This window comes from Lemur catta, chromosome 23 (genome assembly GCF_020740605.2).
Source record: "Lemur catta isolate mLemCat1 chromosome 23, mLemCat1.pri, whole genome shotgun sequence".
Classification (NCBI taxonomy): domain Eukaryota; kingdom Metazoa; phylum Chordata; class Mammalia; order Primates; family Lemuridae; genus Lemur; species Lemur catta.
The window spans coordinates 15,792,797-15,811,175 of record NC_059150.1 but is presented as its reverse complement, the minus strand read 5'-3'; positions in this window follow the sequence as shown (position 1 = coordinate 15,811,175).

Below are 18,379 nucleotides of genomic sequence, written 5' to 3'. Positions count from 1 at the left end.
GAGGTTGTTATATTTGCACAGAGCAGCATGAGGGGGAGTGTGGGGAGAGAGGCTGGAGAGATAAACAGGGGCCAGATTACGCAAGGGTTTGAGGCCATAATAAGAAAGTTGGAATTTATCATAAAAGTCATCAAAGGGTTTAAAGCAGAGAAATGATATGGTCAGATCTGCATTTTAAAACAGTGGATTAGAGGGAGTGGAGATAGGAATAGTTGTAATAGAAAGGGATTGCATTAGTTTGTCTGACTTAGGCTAGGCTAGCGATGATGGTTAAAGAAGATAAAGAGAAATGGATGTGAAGGCGATTTCAGAAGTAGAATTTATTGGCTTGGCGATTAATGTGTCCCAGGAAGAGAGGAAAAGGATGGCCATGTTTGTAGGTTGTGTCATTTGCTTGATTAGAAACATGGGGGTGGGCAGGTCTGGGTCAAGTTCATTTCTGTTTATGTTGAGTGTGAAGCTTTTATGAGACATCTAAAAGGAAAAGCCAAGTAGGCAGATTTGGAGCTCAAAAGACAAATCTGTAAACAACTTTTAAATTTAACATTTATTAGTATCTAGGTGGGACTGGAAGTAATAGATATACTTGAGATTTCTTAAGACTGTATAAAATCAGAAAAAAGGGGTCCTGAGATGGAGTCCCAGCTTGATCTAAAACATAAACATCCAGCGTGGGAGGAAGATAACAGAGGAGCCTAAAAAGAAACAACCAGAAAGGGGAAAGAGCCACTGGGAGAACTCTGGTTATATGGACACAAATATTTGAGGGAGGGGACATATTTCTAAACAATTCCTGGCAATTTTTGAGGAATCTCCAATTTCTTTTCAAATTACAGGGAAAGCAGCCAGCAGTAAGTCAGACAGCTAACTTTGTGGTAGAATTATGCTAGAATACAGGTTAGTTTTCTTTTAGTTTAGAACTCTTTCTTCTTTACAATAATTGAATGACCACTCTTTAGTGGTTCTACCCAAAGATTTGTCAGAAAGTCAGTGAAACTTTGGAATTACAGAAATGCTAAATGGCAATGGACAGGGGAGGTAGGCTTCAGAATTTCCAATTATATTTGAGCTATAGAAGTGTACCCAAGAAGCTCTGCGGTCACCCCACTGTTGCCCCATGATGGTGAGAGAAAACTGAATTATTCACTTTTCTAGGCAGAGTTCAGGAAATCCCATGCTTGAGTCCCCTGTCCATTAGAGCTGTGGTCCCCAAGCCCCAGGCCGGTAGACAAGTACCAGTCCTTGGCCTGTTAGGAACCGGGCTGCACAGCAGGAGGTAAGTGGCAGGTGAGTAAGCAAAACTTCCTCTGTATTTGCAGCCACTCCCCATCACTCGCATCACCACATAAGCTCCGCCTCCTGTCGGATGAGCAGCAGCATTAGAGTCTCATGGGAGCCAGAACCCTACTGTAAACTGCGCTTGCGAAGGATCTAGGTTCCAGCTCCTTGTGAGAATCTAATGCCTGATGATCTGAGGTGGAGCTGGGGCAGTGATGTTAGTGCTGGGGAGCGGCTGCAAATACAGATTATCATTAGCATTAGCAGGGAGGTTTGACTGCACAGAGACCATAATAAATCAATTGTTTGCAGAATCATATCAAAACCCTATCAGTGACAACATAATAATAATAAAAATAAAGTGCACAATACATGTAACACACTTGAGTCATCCTGAAACTTGCCCCACTCCCCCGACCCTGGGTCCATGGAAAACTTATCTTCCATGAAACAGTCCCTGGTGCTGAAAAGTTTGGGGACCACTGGTTAGAGGGCTCCAACCACACAGGTGATCTTGTGTTTAGAGTTTCCATGCACTACAACAATGTGTTTCAAAGGATATCTATGAAACGAATGTATTTTTGTACAACTCAGTCATACAATAGAGTTAGTGTTAGAAACACTGATGAAGAAAAAGTAGATGAAGCGATTATATTTCTCTCTGCTTGGAAGTCTTTTCCCAACCGTATATAATTTACACAGGTTGGCAACCTATAAAATTCTTTGTTAGCAAATTATAGTGTACAATTACCTCTTAACTCGGTTTATCTTTGTTTCTTTACCCTCTTGTTCTTCGAATAATTTCTTCCTTTTTTTTTCTCCTTTCTTTGTGAAGCTTGCAAAGAGAAAAAAGAAATTAAACTAAAGCAGAATATGGGAAGGTCTCCTTTTCCCTACCCTTCCCCTACTGGTCTACCACAAACACTTTTTCCTAGAAGCTTCTCAACACAGATAGACATAATGTGAAGTTGTTTTCAGAGTTCAAAATCAGGACTCATGCTATAACAATGGAATCCTACTTTTAAAGGTGAGATATATTGTCACCACGTATTTCTCCCCAATTCCTCAAGGATAGGCCAACTATTTGTGAAAGCATTGGGTTTGGAACCCATCTATTGTAAGCTTTTGAACAATTGTTTGAATGGCCTTGGGACTTGTCCAAGAGTTTAACCTTTCCAATCCATCTCTGAGTGGAATGGCAACTGGAATGACATCATGGGATTCCTGGGTATAGAAGTTTGATCCTGGCAGGGTTTTCCTATTTGCTCTAAGACAGGTGGGTTCTCCAAGCAGAGAGTACTTTCTTTTCAAAATGAGTTGATTCTTCTTTGGATCTAGAATGTTCAAAATCCCCAGTGGATCTCTAGAGGGTGTATTTACTGCCAGCCCACAGCTTCACTGACCCCTCTACGTTCAAAACATTACTGGGAGAACAAGCCTGCCATTCAAGTAGACAGTCAAGTCATGTAGCCTGGACAGTCAAAGATAAGTAGAGTGTCACTTGGACCTGTTGTATAACCAAAAGTATGTAGGAGTAGAGAGTTACTGTGTAGTCTCTGTCCTCATTTGCTCATAACAGAACAGAACCAGATTAATTACATCAGAATGCTATCTAGTCACTGGATGAGCTATATATTTCTTTTTATTTTATTTATTTATTTATTAATTATTTCAGCATATGACAGGGGTATAAATGTTTAGGTTACTTATAATGTCTTTGCCCCACCTGAGTCAGAGCTTAAAGCATGTCCATCCCCAAGATGGTGAGCACCACACCCACTAGGTGTGAATATACCCATCCCCTCCTCCCCATTCCCACCTGCCTGACACCAGATGAATGTTACTACTATATGTGCACATAAGTGTTCATCAGTTAATACCAATTTGATGGTGAGTACATGTGGTGCTTGTTTTTCCATTCTTGTGATACTTCACTTAGTAGAATGGGCTCAAGTTCTATCCAGGATAATACAAGAGGGGCTAGATCACCATTGCGTTTTGTAACTGAGTAGAACTCCATGGTATACATATACCACATTTTATTAATCCACTCATGTATTGATGACACTTGGGTTGTTTCCACATCTTTGCAATTGTGAATTGTGCTGCTATATCCTGGTGCAGATGTCTTTTTTATAGCATGTCTTTTTTTCCTTTGGGTAGATGCCCAGTAATGGGATTGCTGGATCAAATGATAGTTCTACTTGCGAGCTATGTATTTCTATCTGATGGATTCCTCCTTATTTCATCAATGCCAGGTCATTTAGAAATATGACTTCCATGTATGTCACTTCCATATATGTTTTACAGTACTAAAACAGATCAGAAAATACAAATGAATATTGTAGATTTCGACTGATTCGTATTTATTAAACTCCTTACTACATCTGGTATTATACTATACTTTATGCAGTTTAAAAAATTCAGAAAACATGTTTCAAATACTTTTTGGACCAAAGATCACAGTCAGACATCTGACCTAATTTGTGGATTTTTTTCTGTACATTTTTATTTAATCAGTTGACATCACCTTTGATCTGAGAAGATTCTGAAATAAAGTAGAGTATATAAACAGAGGAATCAAATATCTTCTCTTAAAAGCCACTGCTGGGATGCCTCCCAGATGCTTCTTGATTGCCAGCAGAAGTGTTATTAAAATATAGCTTGAGGGACATGATGGAGAAGAGTATTTTGTATAATTGAAACAGCAGGTGACTGTCCCTTGTTAATTATAGTACAAACGTAAAATTTTTAAAACTGGCAAGAGCTTCATCTCTTAACAGTTCTCTCTACCCATTAAAGCCTTTGCCATTGGAATAATGGGTGTCAAAGGAAGATTCCTCTGGTCTGTTCTGCCCTGCCCTATCTCTTCCACTTCCTCTGCCATTTCTGTAAATTAATCATGAAAAAGTTTTGGAATCCCTGGTAAAAACGAAGTTGTCACTCCCCCCATTTGTCACTCTGGTCTCACTTCTTTACAGAGTTTGTTAGTTTTCAAGAGAAACTTGTTCATGTAAGACGTGCGGGCTGTGAAGGGAGGAAAGCAGTAGGCTGGAAAGAGATGGGGAGTGGTGAGACGCCATCTCTGGAAGATTTTCTGCTTGAAGAAAATGCTGTAGTCCTAACAGAAAAGGAATTATATGCGAACAGCAATGACATCATAAATCAATTCTCTTTTTATGAATGTCCAAAGCCACAGGGTCTGTCTGCTGCTGTGTCTATTCTATAATAAATCAGGCTCGCGTGGAATATTCCACTGGCTACGGTGCCAAAGGGTAAGAGAGAAATGATTTGGTCAGTGGAGTCTATGCTACTATTTAATACAAAAATTGAGACAGTTTGAGCAGTAATAAACTCTAGAGTGATGCCATTTATATTTCTTTGTGTTTCTATTAAATATTATCCCTGGGTTCTTAGGTTAGTTTCAATGTAATGTTATGGCGAACCACTGACTGAATATATCTGTTTGCCGGGTTGGTCATAGGCATCTGTTGAATATCAGGGAATGTAATCAAGTGACTTGCCAAGAACCCCATCAGAAATGTGTCCTGTGCATTTTTCTGAGTTGAGAACACCACCTGAAGTATATTGACCTACAATAATGCAGTGACACATCTGAACTGGTGAACACAATGACCAGCCCAAGTCGTTGAAATGTTATTTGTATGCAGCTACATTTCTCATTTATCACAATTCCAATACAATTTCTTATGTTCCACTTTCAGAACTTTAAAATCCCAACTCAAACTATCTGTGAATTTTATTCTTTTCATATCTTAGGAACCAAGGGACTGGCTTGAGTTTTGGGTAGAATATAAAATGAGGAATTATATATTCTTCAAAGACAAGTGAGTATACTTTAGTGGGAGTGATCTGTAATTCAAAAGTTTCCTAGACTAGAAAACAGTAATATGAAATTGAGACTCAGTCTACATAAAACTAAATATTGAGTTTTTTAAAAAATTTCTTCAGCAGTCCAGATAGTCATTCTAGATACAAAATTTAAGAAATCTATATATAATTTATTATTTTCACCAATATTTTCATAGTACTATCAGATAGATGCAATCACAATCTGATATGGACAGCAAAAATACTGCACTGAATTAGATGGACATTTTTGTGCCATCTTTGTTTAGACTTGGCCACTTTTTTATTTAAAAAGTCTATTTTTTGCATGTGTATGTCTTCTATTTCTTTTATTTGTAGCTAGGTGTAAACACCTGTTACAAAATCATCTTTTAAAAATGAAGTTTAATTGCCTATATAGTTTTGTGCTTGACTGATTTATTTAAGCATTATGTATTAGTAGAATGAGATGGTGGGTAGTTTTAAGTATATGTTTTCTTCTTTTCATATATGACAACTTGGAATACAGTTGGAAATGAGGAAGAGCTTTCCTTCACCATAACTCTGAGCCTCGCTGCCATGAGGAGTGGCCACAGATTGAGATTTTTTCCTTTTTTTTCCTGGCCCTGTAGAACCTTGCCTGCCTTCTGAAGGGAATGCATGCCACGTAGAGTCAGATTTTTCATCCAGAGAGGCTGACTTTATACAAAATCATGAAGCAGGCGGCATTTATTCAGTCTGCCCTCCTCTTTTTCCTGGGCATCTTTTGTGCATCAGCACCCACTGGACAACAGCCCCCTCGGGTGCCAATGCAATGTGCTTGCCAGAAAGGAAGGGTAATCTAAAAACCCACTGCTAGCTACAACGGTGGAGGCTAGATCTGCTTTCCTTGTCCCAGGGGAGAGGGACGGGGGCTGCCCAGGAGAGGGTCCATATGGGTCCATACAGACCACGTGCTTTCCTATATCACAGCTCCCAGGGTCCTGTGTTGTCTCTTTCCCCAGTGCACTGTGACCTCTGCCTGGGTGGAATCCATGACGTAGTCTGTTTTTGCATCTTTACACATCAGCACAGGGTCAAGATTAAAGTGGGGTTTCATGAGTATTTGAATGAGGGAATGAATGAATGAATGATATCTAATGCTAATTTCAGATAGGAATCCTCTTAGTCCTCCTCAGGTGCCTTCATAAAGCTGCTCTCTTATTTCATGTTCTACATCTACCCCTCCCAGCCACCCCAGCGTGAGTGCTCAGCAGGGTCCTTATCGCTCAGTCACCTGTGGCCCACTCTGGCTGTTTTCCTGGCCCAGGGAAAGAATGTGTCAGCAAGGGGAAGAAACTATTTCCTGTTTTGTCCTATATCCTAGTTTCCTCTTGGATCGGCTATTGGACTGTACATGAGTCTACATGGCAGCCAGTAATTATTGTGAAGAAAATGGGCTGATGTATCTGATGATGGGCCCTCATATATTAATCTTTTACAGCTTACTACTCTTTTTTCCTCTTTTGTTTGACTTTTGTTTCTTGTTGCATAGAGCAGGGGTTGGCAAACTATGGCTCCTGGGCCAAATCTAGCCCAGTATGTGCTTTTGTCAATCAAGTTTTATTAGAACACAGTCATTCCCATTGTTTTCTCACTACAACAGCAAGTCTCAGTAGTTTTAACAGACACCCTATATGTCTGCAAAGCATAAAATATTTACTTTATGGACTTTTATATGAAAAGTTTGCAAACCCCCGTATATAGCAAATAAAGCATATTTATATTGCTTTTTCGACTTCTTTAACCTTTTCAAGGAAGGTTCCAGTCCAATGCTTATGGAGTGAAGGCTCAGACAGTCCATGATCAAATTCTAGTTTTGGGCATCATTTTGGTGCAGTTCTTGGGACACTCCCACATATCCTCTTACTGGCCATGGCCTTTGGGATGGCCACCAGCCAGCTCCTGCCCGGTGGGCCTCTTCTCTGCCTCTTCCTCACCACATAGTGACTGCTCCCTGAACCTTGTGGGCCTGGGCATTTTTTCCTCTCTTCCAAGCTCTTTTCAAAATTAACAACAGGTCTTTTCAGTGAGTGATTACAGCAACATCCTGAAATAAATGACATGCATGAAATATTTTCTAACTTATATGGCATGCACCTCAATTAACTTAGTCTCAAATCATTAGCCATCTAAACAAACAAAGAATAGGAATTTACAGGGACTTCTCATCCCACCCACCATTATCTTTTTTCGTTTTCTTTTTAAGCCGTAGAAATCACAGCATTGAGGGCAAACCAATTGAGGACCAAAAAATGCAGTCCTGCCCGGGAACTCCTGAGAGTAGCTTTGATGACACATTTCCTGAGACCTAGCAGAGACCCTCCTAAGCCTATCAGGCATGTCTTTAAGCTCGTAGTTTCAAAGCAGTAAAACCCTTTGCTCCCTTTATTTATTACTATTTTTAAAATTTTTTATTTTTAATTATTACGGGTACATAATAATCATATATATTTAAAGGACATATACACACATATATATATATATATAAGGTGCATGTGATGTTTTGATACAGGCATTTGATTTGTGTATTAATCAAATAAGGGTAATTGGGTATCCATCATCTCAAGCATTTATGATTTCTTTGTATTAGAAACATTCCAATTTAACTGTTTTAGTTATTTGGAAGGATACACTAAGGTATTGTTGATTATAGTCACTTTGTTATGCTATGAAATGTTGCTCATTCTATCTAATTATCTAACTATATTTTTGCATCCTTTAGCCACCCCACTTTATCCCTCCCTCCCCACTACCCTTCCCCACCTCTGTCTCCATGAGCTCAATGGTTTTCATATTTACCTATGTTCCCTATGATTTATAAGAACTTGATTTACAATTAATATTTTAGGGAATTATGCATCATATATATTAGCTATATACTAATCAAAGAAGAGGCAGTCCCTAGCTTTTATTTCTACAGGCAGCTCTGTCCTTTTTATTAAATTGGGGATATCTGGGGCATTTAAAAATGCTCAAATATACTTTCTAATTGTGGTAAAATACATATAACATAACATAAAATTTACCATTTTAACCATTTTGAGTGTACAGTTCAGTGATGTTAAGTCATTCACATGTTGTACAACCAACACCACCATCCATCCCCAGATTTTTATCTTCATCTTCCCAAACTGAAATTTTATGCCAATTAAACAGTAACTTCCCATTTCCCACTCTCTCAAACCCCTAGCAACTATTCTATTTTCTGTCTCCATGAATTTGACTACTCTAGGTACTTCATATAAGTGAAATCATACAGTATTTGTCCATTTGTAATCTGTCTTTAATTCATCTTGAGTTAATTTTTGTATGTGGTGTAAAGTAAGGATACAACCTCATTCTTTTGCAAATGGATATCCAGTTCTCCAAACACTGTTGAAGAGACTATCTTTTCCCCCATTAAATAATCTTAGCACCCTTCTCAAAAAATATTTGAAAATACATGTGAGGGTGTTTTTCTGGGCTCTCTATTGCATCAGTTTTTATGTCTGCCTTTATGCCGTACTACGCTGTTTTGATTCCCATAGCTTTGTAATAAGTTTAGAAATCAGGAAGTGTGAGACCCACAGTTTGGTTTTTCTTTTTCAAGATTGTTTTGGTCATTTGGTGTCCTTTACATTCCATGTGAATTTTAGGATGGATTTTTCCTTATCTGTAAAAAAAATGTTGTGTCAAATATACTTTTTTGAGAGAACATCTACTACATAAACCAAAACCAAAACCAAAACTCTCTTATCTTTCCCACTGTTGTGAGCTGAGCATTTTCTTTCCTTTGCTCTTCTCTTGCCCTACCAGAGGAATGACTTTTTAATTGGCCTGCTATATTCCCTGTGCTTTTCTTCTTCCTTGTGCTGTATCACCAGCAATTAGGCTGACATCACTTTCCTTTGGGCAGCTACTTCACAGTAGGGTTGATATCACTTTTGGAAATTTTTGACTTCCTTCTGTTCAGGGAGATCATAGGCCTTAGGCACCAACATCTCTGTGTGCTGCTGGGATGGGCCATGAGAAAGTCTCACCCACGGCTGATGTACACACAGTCATATGGTTAATGATGCTTGTGTGTAGCTGGTAAGAGCACAGCTGGAGAACATAAAGACTCAGCTTTTCTCTGCCAACTGGATTTTAATGACCAAACCACAAAGGTTTGGATTATTTAAATAAAATAGGACAAATGGAAGAAAAATTCAATATCCCTACCAAAAAAAAAAAAAAAGAAGAAGAAGAAGAAGAAAACCCCAAACCATGTGATTTGTAATCTGCAGGGCTATAAAATCAATGTTATATTTGAAAGGAAAAAAGTGGAAACATTTCTTGGATATGCACAGCAGACACTATTTAGAGTTTCAGTATTTGACCCAATAAACTGTATTATTAAAAATTTGCAGGCAGAAATCTCTTCCTTTTTCCTTTTGGAGGTTTGGTTTGGTTTTATTTTTTTAGCTGTCTTCCAAAAGGAATTCCAAAGTTTTTTGACAATTTTATCATTTCTGACTTAAGCCTGTTGCAAATCTCTTTGAAACAACTAGGCCCAAGGGTGGCTCAGGCAGCTGCCTGAATTCCACACAAATGTAAAAAGTCTCTTCCATTTTGAGTGCTATACTTTGCTGTAATAGAATCCAGATGCTTAAACCATTCAAAGATTACCTTTTACAGTGTGAACAGAAGCATGAATGTAAGTGTTATGGTAAAATGCAGTTAGATTCCAATTGTTCCTAAGCTTTCTGAACATAACTTCTGAAGAAGAGTTGAGGCAGAGAAGCCCAGGGCAAAGAGAACTTAAAAAAAAATGAGCCTGGGAATGTGATCATGCAATCACTGGAGAGAGTCATAATTAGATTAAGCTGCTACAGGGTATTCATAATTAACAGTAAAGCAGTCCAGGAGACTCCTTTTGAGACTGGTGTAATAACTCAACAAGCAGGAGCCAGGTTTCTCCTCCATGTAATCCCATTATATGCAAAACTGAGACCCTACAGCTCAATCCTCTGTCAGCTACCACAAGGATTTTTACTTCCCAACCGAGTGATGGGATATCCTAGGATATCTTACATGTTGTGTGTTTAGTGCAGGTGAGCTCTTAAAGACTTGTTTCACACCGTTTAATTTATTGTGGAAAACACTGCACATCCCTTGGTTTCATATCCTTGTTTAGTTATAGCTGCGCACTCATGGCAATGTGCACCAACACTCAACTCTTGTGTTGGAATTAATGACTCACTTTTCCAGCCATCAGAATGCCTGGTGGTTAAACAATAGACTGATCTCATGTTTGCGTGGCACAAACAGCCCAATCCCAATTATTTTTGCCTTTAGGACAATGTGAAGGCACTACTTGCAAATTCTTAGTGATCAGTCTGCGAATGATTGAGCCCATTGTTTTCCTTAGGGGGGGAAACCTGTGTAGAATGATTGTTATCATTTTATATTTTCAGGCATCATCAAAGGACATTTATTGCACATCCAAACTGTGTGTGAAATTGCTTTGGATATCTCAGAATTGGGAGTTCACATTAGAGACCAAAGGTGAAAAATCCTACTAAAGGTCAAAAAAGGGGGCCTTCTGAGTTGAAAGGTGTCTGCTGAGATTCCAATTACTTTGCCTGGGGATCTTGGTTTCCTCATTCAGAAAATGAGAAAATTGCACAAGATTTTTAAGTTCTCCGATTCTAGCATCCTATGGTTCTAAAATCCTCAAGTCAGGGCTGATTCTCTGCATAAGAAAAGTGGGTTTGATTGTTTGTTTTTAATAAATAAGATTGCAAAGCTTCCCTGACCCAGAATCTTTATGCTCTATCACCTTCCCTGCTGGGTTGCTTGCCTGAATTTCTACCAGGAGGCTGGGTAGTCCTTTGAATTAAGACAGGTCTTATGTTTTCAGAAGATTTTATTGAAAATGAAATTGTGCTATGTGGTTGGGTAGCACTAAGTCGTTTTCTTCTGCTAATATATTTACATGGGACTGAGGAAGCAGGAGAAGGGGTGTTCAAAGAACAGGAAAGGAATAGAGGGTACTTGATGTGAAGTTCAAGTAGTTGGCTTCAGACAGAGGGTAGGAAGACACTGAGAAAGTGTAGTACATTAAAATTACTATTATTCTTCTTGAGACATATTTTCAGAGTATAAGAGTATCCATGCAAAGCCACCAAAGATTACTGATAGAATGCTGTTTTGCTCACAGGAAGAGAAGAAATTTATATTCCTGATGCCTACAGGAGAGCAGTACTGCTTTTGGTGTGATTATTTCTGCACTGTCTGAGGAAGCCTGTTTTCTCCTAAGTGTTTTCAGGACACCGAAAACAAGTACTTAGTGGGGATCAGAACATAGTGGGAGGAGCAAACTATTGGGGTCCCTGCATTCTGCCTCTTTTTAGTAACCTTTGAGCTGTGACCCCAGGCAACGCATACCCATAAAGGTTAGCACTGGAAGGATGGTAGGGTTAGGATACCAGTATTTGATGATGAGTATCTTTCTGCCAAGAACTATTCTGAGTGTTTTGCTTATAGAGGAATTAAATAATGTGACTAGGATGATACAGCCAGAAACTGATAGAACCAAGAGTCCACCCAGTCATCTACTTACACATGTAAAAGTGAGGATCGTATGGGGAAGAGTTATGTACTTCTTCTCACTGACAGAAGCCTGAGAGGCCAGGAAACAGAGGAAGTGCTCTCTCAGTGAAACCTCATTTATTGGCCCTCCGTCTATCTTAAGGGTCAGTATGGTAGATGCTGCTGAGGACGTCATTAGTGCAGAATCCCATCTTTTGTGGGTAGTTTTTGCCCCATGAAGAGGCCCAGAAGGACTGCCAGGGGGTCAGAAATTATTGCTTTCCTGAGCTCCAAATAGCCATGCCATTCCTTCTCTAAAATACAGATCTGAGAGGCCGTTCACTTTCTTGGAAATGTGGTACCAGCTTTAGACTCAAGGCTTTTCACTAGCTGGCCATACACCAACTGCTAAATCTCACCCTCAGCTTTCCCTCTTCCCCCGTTGTTTGGTGGTGCCTGAAGTTGGCACTTTCATGCTTCCTTATGGGCCAAAAGGTTTAATATGTGAGACCCCAGCCTTACTGCAGAGAGGAGACTTAATGTCCCTTCCTTCCTCCAATTCTGGAGGAGCACTCTCTTTCTGGATCTGGGGAATGTACAACCGAGATATAGGGCAAGAAGCAAGTGCATCAGAGTGGAAAAAAAGAAAGATGAAGATAAAGGTCTGAGTCATCTGGATCATGTCCCAGGAGAAAAGGAACCAGAGCTGAAGAGGGTCAATACCCATAGGGCTTGGAGAAAGAGGGGGTGGAGAAAACGGAATGGGGAGAACAGGGTGAAGTGGATGAGTGGGGCAGAATTCTTCTCAGATAGGAGAATGAGAGTTTCCTCAGGTTGTAGGGAGGTAGAAAACCAGGCAGCCCCGGGGATTTTAACACGAGTTGCTGGGGACGGTGCACTTAGCTCTCCTTCAATGTTCTTGACTTGCTGAGAGTCAAAAAGGCAATGCCTGCTCCTGTCATGCTCCTCTGAATGCGACTCATCCCCAGACAGACCCACGGAGTCACAGCTCTAATGGAGCCACGCTTGCCGTTGCTTATGCTTTAGCTCCACCTGAGACACCTTTCTTTTTCTCTGCCAGGCAATAGTTTGCTTTCCCTCCAAAGACAGGTTCAACTGTTATTTCCTTGGAGAAGGTTGCACAGCACCACCCTAACTCGGTAGGGTCTAAAGAAATCAGCCCTCCCTAAGCACTCCAGAAGCCGTTTTAAAATTTCCTCAATAATAGTTCTTATCACAGTCTGGCACATTACATATGAGGATACATTTATCTTCCTCATATGCCTTAGCTTGGTCATGTTTGTATCTCTGGCACCTAGCAAGGTGCCTTGCATGTTGCATATGACCTGAACATATTGCATGGAATTGAATAAATCCAGATTCAGTCTGGTCCCAATAAATCCAATATTTAAGTTTGTACAGTACACTGTTCTTGACTCATTAGCATTCACATACAAGCCTTAAAATATTTTATGCAACTAAAGAAAAGTATTAGTAGGACTCTGCTTTATTTTTTTCTTCATTTTATACACAAGAAGACAAATGCTGATGTGACAATTTATAAGTCTGAAGTAGTCTTTTTTATTGTCTCTGGCTTGTTTCAAACAAGTCTGAGTCTGTTATTTTGGGAAGGTTATAGAAGAGAAACAGAAAGAATATTTAAAAAAATATTGCCTCATTTTATTTGGTTTCATTATTAAGGAGATTTGTATGCCTACCGTTATTCAAAGTTAAATGAGCCTGCTCAAATCCTTTGGGGGCTTAAGTGGAATATAAAGAAAGAAAGAAGGAACACTCTCTGTTCTTGCTGGGACAAATATTTGTGTGGTGCCAGGTTTGTGAGAGCAAAATGAAGTGATTTATCAGGTCATTATAGTCGCTGCTACCCAAACTCTGACTTTGCTTTAATGATGTGGATAGTTTAGAATTGTTACAGTTTGAGTGATATATATGATTGCTTCGATTCTACTCTGTATTTGGATGATTGAAAACATTGCCTTTGATACCACAGCAGGCACTGTTGGTGGCCCAGCCAATTGCCTTATCCACATGTTTTTTTCTTGCTGACAGAGCCATGTTTTTACTTGGGAATTCACCTTTCTCCTGTGAGACTCAGAAAGCAGAGACTGTCTCTGGGTCCAGGAGTAAATCCAAATTGCATATGCTAGTGATTATTGGCTTCAGCATAGGTCAGAGATGTAATTCTGGCCAAGGAGATACAAGCGGCAGTCTATTGAGGAGTACCTGGGAAAGGTTTCCTTTATTCTTAAGTGAAAATTTAAAAAAAAAAATGATGAAAAGAAAAAACTGTCTCTACACCTTATAGTGCCTGCTTGTAGTTGTGATTTTTGGAACTACCAAGGCATAAAGCTGACGTGCTAAGGATGAAGGAACAGAAAGGTGGGAAGAACCTGCAGCCTTGACATTGTCTTTGAGCCCCTGCATGATGCAGTCCTGAGTCAGTCTTCCTTAGTATCAAATGCTAAGTGAGATAAAGAATTTTCTCTCTTGTTAAACACTGATGAGATGGGTTTTTGGTTTTTGCTATTCGCTGCTAAAGGTATGGTAACTGATTTAGAAAAAGAAGGTTATAAAAGAAGTAGAAATATATAGTTCTTACCTCAGCTTATAATTTGATTAAAGAGAGCACATCCACACAGGAAAGAAAAATTACAAAGCCTTAGAGCAACTGGAGGTTCTTAATTATTTTTTTACAATGGAATGCATTGCAAATCTGGTGCAGTTGATGGCTTCCTTCTCAAATATTTTTAAATGAATAAAAGTAAAATATAAAGGATCACAAAGAAAACCAATTATATTTTTTAAATTCCCCAGGTTAAGAACCCTGAAAGTCAGCATAATTAAATACAATGCTTAGCATTCTTTTTCATAGCATGACGCTCTCAGAGTTAACATGACTTATGTATTCGAGCCCAGCGCCAACTTGCTCAATGGCTAAAAAGCGAAGAGTTCAAACCAATTAGCTTGTATTTCAGACACTGTTATGATAAATTTAACTTAAAAAAGAACCTGAATTTAATCAAGTTGTTTTCCTACACAAGTACTAACAGAGTCATCACTAAGTGCTAAGAACTAGTTCTTTTATTTTTCCCACTTTCTGGAAGTAAAGACATTTGCGAACAAAGGAAGGGATATGAGATTGTACCGCTCTCTACTTTAACTGAAGGAGCTGTGCAGTAGAGTGTATAATTGGTTCTAAGTAAATGTTCTCTCCCCTCATTCATGAGGTCCATCCATGTAGTTTCCTTCCTGGTGTTCTCTCTATGGTAAGATTATATGTTCTGCTCCAGTGACATCAAGCTTGGCCATGTGACTTGATTTGGCCCCAATCTGAACAGAAGTGATATATAACATTTCCCAGCTGAGCCTTTAGAACAAGCATGGAAGTTCCACCATTATTCTTTTCCCGTTGACGTGAGAATGTCATGTACCAAATAGGAATCACTCCTTTAGCCTGGATCCCAGAATGATGAAGACACGTGGAACAGAAACTAGTCCACAGATGACAGGTCACACGAGCAAGAAATATATCTTTGTCACTGCAAGTTACTTAGATTTTGAGGTTGTTTATTACTAAAATATAACAGTGAAAAGTAATAAATACAAGTTGATATTTATGGGAAATCTTTCTGATTTCTTCACAATTATCCTTGTTTCTGTTACCATGTAATTTTTGTCATATTTCTAACTCCTTTTAAATATCAGACTTTTTGCTTCTCTCAAAATTCATAAATATTCATTATCATTGCAATTTTTTTGTAAGATTTTCTTTATTTTGGGGGCAGGTTAGTGATTTGTACAGCTATGATCTTTATAACACAAAGTATGAGTGAGTAGAAAATCGGTTACATGGTTAGATAGATCACGCCCACCATTGCAACATGATATAGACTCAGCCTGAAGCCAAACTATCTAGATGAAGCCTCTTCAACTGGAGAATTAGCTAAACAGAATTGAGATAAAAGCCTGACACACAAAATCAAACATCTGGATTAAAATTTAAAATGTAGTTAATCATCTTGATTTTTTTATTGTCAACACACCCAACCTCCAGATATTAAAGTTTAAAGTTATCATCATGGATTGTCTTAGCCATGTTGGCTGAAAGTTTATGGCTTCACTAAATTACAGCTGAAGCTCCCAGAGAAGCCATCAAGACAAAGCTAACAATTTTCTAGGAGTAGGGAGAAGTTTTTAACTCAAAATTTCAATGCTGTCCTGGGAGGTGTTGGCCCTGATTCCCATTTATCATGGTCACATCTGTGCTTCTGACTTGTTTGATAGTCCTTCTTTTATGACTAAACATGAAAGGAATTTTGGTTTTGTGGAATACTTTCAAGAAAAGAGAAGAGGGGGTCTAGTCTGGCACCATTCCCAGGTCTAAACTTTGTGAAGGTATCCAGACAAGAGCTGTTCTTAATTGCCACTGACAGTTAAATGAAATAGGTCAACTCCTGGTGATCCAAGGCTGTATATTCAAGTCCCAGAAAACTCAGGTTCTCCTCTTTCTCTTGCTGAAAGCCTTCCCTTGAGTTGTTTTTGTCTTTACAAACACTTCTACCAGAAAAGCAGAAAGTCCATTCCCAAGTTTAAGTAGATAGAAAATAAATCAGCATAGAGGATACTGAGCCATTGAGATTTGAGGGTTATAAATTAACTCCATGCATGAAAGTGTGCAGATCATTAAGTATTGGCTGAAAATCACTTAAATGGTGATCCAGCTGACCTCCTTACATCTTGTCCAACTGATAATCACTTACTGATACTTTAAGATAAGATTCCAGAATCACCTCCTTGTGTATTCTTCCCAAACCCTCTTAGTCAATTGATTTATCATATCTTCTGGACTATATTAGCATCTGTACATACCTCCATCATACTTTTACTACAGCACTGTTGTGTTATGCTGCCTTGCTTTCAAATATAAAATATATCACTAGTGTGACAAAATAATTAAAAAATCAGATATCTGATGCAACTGTTAGATTTTCCATCAGGTACAGGGAAAAGAATCCAAATAGGTTGTAGAAATACTTGTTGAATGAAGAAACACACAGTGTAACTGAATTTTCAATCTTCTAACCTGTCAATTGGTTGTAGTAGTTTCATGTAGAGGTAGCTTCAACAGGCAGGCAACTTGTCTCTTGATGAAATGCATAAAAATGATACCTTGATTATCTAAGAAAGTTTAAAATTAAAGGATCAATATACTTCATATGATTCCAATACAAATTCACATATGAATAAATCCAAATAGAGACTACTTGAATATATTTTTCCCTGAAGGAAAGAAACTGTGATCGTCTGCATAAGTGATATAATTTCTGTCTCTTATTTAAACCCCAGTCTGCTTATCTATTGTTCAGCAAATGTTTAATTGATTCTCTCCTCTGTGCCTTTCATATTAAGGGGTGCACATTCTATTGCGGGAGAACAAACTAAAGAGTAGTCACAAAATCAAGATCAGATAGTGAGGAAGTCTCTGAAGGCAATACAAACAAGAGGATGGGATAAAGAATGACGAGGGAATAGGGGTTACTGTAGAGAGATTAGTCAAGAATGGCAAATCCTGGAATGATACAAAGGAGCCAGCTACGGAAAGTCAAGATCAGAGGCTAGAGTGCCCAGGCCAAAACGTGGGAAACAGAACACATAAGAGACACAGAAAGTAGGTAGATTATGGGAATGAAGATGAATTTGTCTGCAAGTAACAGTACACTCAACTCAAATAGATTTACACACTAAGGAATATGTGTTACTATACTTAAGAAAACAGAGCTAGAATTGAATTATTCAGGTGTTCGATGACGTTATGAAGAATCTAGGTCCTTGCAATATTCTGCTTTCCATATTCATCCTGTCATCTTTATCCTTTGGCTACGTCCCCTCAAGGTCACAAGATGAATCCACAGTTCCAGCCAGACAGCACATGTGGACACAGCCATGATTCATTGAAGAAGAGATTATCTTTTCCTGTTTGGTTCTTTTTTAGAGGGAGATCTTTTTGAGAAGCTTCCAGCAGACTTCCCTGTGGCTCATCAGATGGAATCATACAAAATTTCGGGGTCTAAGCAAATCATACGAAATTCCTGGAGTCTGGAATTGCCATGATGAGTTTGGACCAATCAGACCTTTTAGGTCCTGAAAAGAAAAATAAGTTTTACTCACTCCAAGTGAAATGGGAAGACATTGAATGAGAATAACATGATCAAGTTTACATTTCTTAGAGTTCCTCTGTTGCTCAGTATTGTTTAATACAATGGGAGCCACATAGGTCATTTTCCATTTTTTTTCTTTTTGAGACAGGGCCTTGCTCTGTTGCCCTGGTTAGAGTGCAGTGGCATCATCATAGCCCACAGCAACCCCAAACTCCTCGGCTCCAGTGATCCTCTTGCCTCAGCCTCCTGAGTAGCTGGAAATACAGGCACTCTCCACCACACCTGGCTAATTTTTTTTCTATTTTTTGTAGAGATGGGGTCTCGCTCTTGCTCAGGGTGGTCTTGAACTCCTGGCCTCAGGTAATCCTCTTGCCTCGGCCTTCCAGAGTGCTAGGATTATAGGCATGAACCACTGTGTCTGGCCAATTTTCAGTTTTTTATTAATAATAGCTACATCAAAAAAGGTAAAAGGAAAGGGT